Source organism: Octopus bimaculoides, chromosome 14, assembly GCF_046866305.1.
Source record: "Octopus bimaculoides isolate indiv1 chromosome 14, ASM4686630v1, whole genome shotgun sequence".
NCBI classification, from domain to species: domain Eukaryota; kingdom Metazoa; phylum Mollusca; class Cephalopoda; order Octopoda; family Octopodidae; genus Octopus; species Octopus bimaculoides.
In genome coordinates this window covers 2,845,309-2,849,099 of record NC_142941.1, presented here as the reverse complement: position 1 = coordinate 2,849,099, position 3,791 = coordinate 2,845,309, and the positions used below count along the sequence as shown (strand labels likewise).

At 34.5% G+C, this 3,791-nt stretch overlaps 1 long non-coding RNA gene across 1 annotated transcript in view; it reads right to left on the bottom strand.

The window, feature by feature from the left end:
- Positions 1-274: 274 nt before the first annotated feature.
- LOC149132583 (uncharacterized) overlaps positions 275-3,791 on the bottom strand; it is a 16,221-nt gene continuing 12,704 nt past the window's right edge. Inside the window, exon 3 of the long non-coding RNA XR_016244193.1 lies at positions 275-2,466. This is a non-coding gene — a long non-coding RNA (uncharacterized LOC149132583). The remainder of the gene's footprint in view (positions 2,467-3,791) is intronic.

Genomic DNA, 3,791 nt, shown 5'->3' with positions numbered 1-3,791 from the left:
AGCTTTGTAAGTAGAATTGGCGGGCAGAAACTGTATAGAAGCCCATATATAATTTGTGATTACAAGAATTTTGATCTTGTATACCATTTGTTGAAATCAATTGTGTTATATTTGGGAAGAATCCTAACTAACAAAGCTAACATCAATCTGTATCCTTTTCAGGATGTTTATTGAAAAGACTACATGTTGATGTAGTGAAAAATATTCTAGGGGACATAAACAAACAAACAACTGCTTTAAAAATAGAAGAGAAGTATAGACAAGCAACAACTAGTGTGTTTATAGGCTTTATTAATTATGCCACTTCCCCTATAAATGTATAAAACACCATATACATGTGTGTGAGTGTGTGAATATTTACATTGTGTGAAAAGGATTAAAAATAAAAATGGTGATGCTTGCTGACAGCACTTTCAAGGATAAATGAAATACAATACAAAAAACAAAAATCGCTTACATGAAAAAAAGATCAAGCAACAGAAAGGTGATCTGGATATCAAACAATGCCTCAGTATGAGGGATTCATTTATTCATTCAACCCATTCTAACATAAAACTAACAATGCAGACTTCATCACTTCATGTGTTTATTTATTGTACGTCTATGTGCATTAATGTGTGTCTGGCTATATGCATGTAATTTTGTATGCTATCATTCATGAGTGTCTGTGGAAATCTGTACATAAGGTGGTAGGCTCTTAAACAGTCATATACATGCATGTGTGTGCATTAATATGTATATGCAGATGAGTAAAAATAGAGCTGGCACTGAAGAAATGTTGCAGCTTAAGTCAACAGGGCAGCATAAAGACAGTGCAAGGGAGAGAAGCGTTTAGTGACCATACCAACAGCTTAGGTTAACAACTGAACTCTATTCAGTGTAGAAACAGTAAACATAATCACAAGCATCCCAACATGGGGCCAGAGAATGGAAATGAATACATAATAAAAGAATCTAAAATAACCCTCACAATACCTCCACCATCAATACTGACAAAAATATGAGACCCCCAATCGCTCAGCCTGCTAAAGATAGCAATCAAATATCCCTCAAATCATACCAACTTAGATTAAAAACAGGGTAATGAATCCGTAGTCTTATATAGCCCTAAAATATGGGATGATCGGAGCTGGATTGTCTTTGATTATAGGCTGGTTAGTGTCAAAGTTTACCTGAGACTAAACAACAACAGCAAGAAACAGAATATTTATATCAACAAAACAAAAACAAAAAAAAGGAGAAACTTACAAAAACAGTTATTATTTGTGACATGATGAGTATCATGGAGAGAGTCCACTGCAGTGAATGGTTGCATGTGCATGTGACTGCTAAATTAGTGTGGCAATAACTTTATGCTGATGATGAATATAAGAGACAGACAGACAGTCAGTGAAACTACTTACCCATCTTAGTTTTTGAATTTGTGCGAGTGGAACTTATTTTTAACTGGATTAACACATGATGAAAGGTTTCCCTCTACTTGTGTATCATTTCAATATATTGTAAAGAATGAGAATTTATACATTAATAAATATCTCTGTGACATAAAATAACAGATGGAAACAGTTTATTAGGAACAATTTAATGTTCATATGATTGCCAACAAATGATGTTGTTGATGATAAATCAATAACAGGTGACCTTATTTTCTGCTTCAAAGGATACAGCAGTCACCCCACTCATATGACATCTGGGTTCATATTCTAACAGAGAGTTCTGTTACACTTAATCACAGCTGCTAATAATTACACTTTTTAATTTGAGATTGGCGATAATCTGAGTAATTTTCCTACATGATTAATATTTTTTTTTATCAAACTTTTAACTAACATAATATATCAAATTGTTTACAATATTGCTCATGTTTGTTATACATCTAAAAAAAAAAGTCTGTGAAGATAAAGCTTAAACCATAAAATAATGAGGTGATTAATTAAGGACAACTTTGAAAATATTAATTTCTTGTTGGAATATCAATAAGGTGATGTTTCTTTTCTCAAACTCCAAGAGCAGATGCTTGTAAGAAACTGAGTTAAAATCCACTGGTGTAAGTCTTTCTGTTCACTTTGAAAAATTATCCTATAATTGGTCATCGTTGCTGACAGTCAATTTATAGCAACACCTGGAGGTGAAGGTAATTGTCTCTCTGGAGTTTTCACAAGTCTGTCTTGGTAATGGTCTCTCTCACTGCTATACACTCCTAAAATAAATATATGTGTGTATTTTCAACAAATAAATCACGTAGGATTAATAATCTGCAGATTATTCATTAAACCCCCATTGACAGATGTTATGAAAAGGAAGTAGACATTTTAAACCCAATTTTGCCAGGATTTCTTCATCTTGTTTCTCTGTTCAACTTCAATTTGGTTGAAAGCCATTGTAAATTCTCAGAGATTCATTATGGTCAATGGTGTGTTGTTTCTGGTCTATATATGATGTTACTTCTGTAAGATGATTGTAATTCTGCTAAATAGAAAGAACAGACTAAATTAATAAACATATACAATAATTGATATAATTCACTGCAGAGATAAAGATTAGATAGCATATTAGCAAGAAGTGAGAGATGATTAAAGCTGATCGCTTAGAGAATACAAGAAACACTATTGGGGATGGAATTACTGTTGAGAATTGGTGTTTTCTTCAGTTCTTAAATACATTCCTACAAGATTCTTCTCATAAGTGAATATTTGGTGTAAGAGCCATGTCTACTACCAATAATTCCACTTCCTGCAGCGGTTTGAAAGGTGTATTGTGTCATAAAAACATGGACATGTCGCATAGTTTCCTTCTTAAAACGTTTGCTATACATTGGCTGGACAGCACGATTTTGTGTCATTTATTTCCACAGCATTGCTTTCACATCAACAATTTCAAATGTAATGGAAGCATCTTCTTTGTTACACTGAATTTCTCTCCCTTATCAGTGACCACTAATATGATGGCCACCACTGAAAATTTCAGTAAAAGCTATACTGCTGAACTTGATAACATCAAATTCTTCAAAATGAGAAGTACCTTAGAGTATTCCACATAGGATCTTCATTTGTTCCTGAATTTCTTGGAGCAGTAAACCATTCCAGTGAATGCCAATCAGATTCCCTCTGATTCACAATATCAAGTCTCAACGTCTTTCATCATCTTCTTAATGTTCACTTTTCCATGCTTTACTGGGCTGAATGGGATTTTCTACAGCCAGATGCTCTCCCTGTTGCCAAACTTTACTTGTTCCTAACGAAGGTAATATTTCCCCATCCCAGAAATCTTTTCACAGAACAGGGGAATTAGTGACATCCATTTACGTATGTATACATACGTATATATACATACGTATATACTTATATATACATACGTCTATACATACGTACATACATATATACGAACATACATACGTATATACGTATATACATACGTGCGTACGTACGTATATACATATGAGCGTACATGCGTACGTACATACATACGTACGTACATGCGTACGTACTTACATACGTACGTACATGCATACGTGCATATATGCGTACGTACGTACATGCATAGGGACATACGTAAATGCGTACGTACATACATACGTATGTGCGTACATGCGTACGTATGTACTTACATACGTACGTACGTACTTTCATACATACCTGCGTACGTACGTATATACATACGTGCGTACAAGCGTACGTATATACATACGTGCGTACATGCGTACGTATATACATACGTGCGTACATGCGTACGTACGTGCGTACATGCGTGTACTAGGTGCTTTTACGTGTCACCTGCATGAAGGCCAGTCA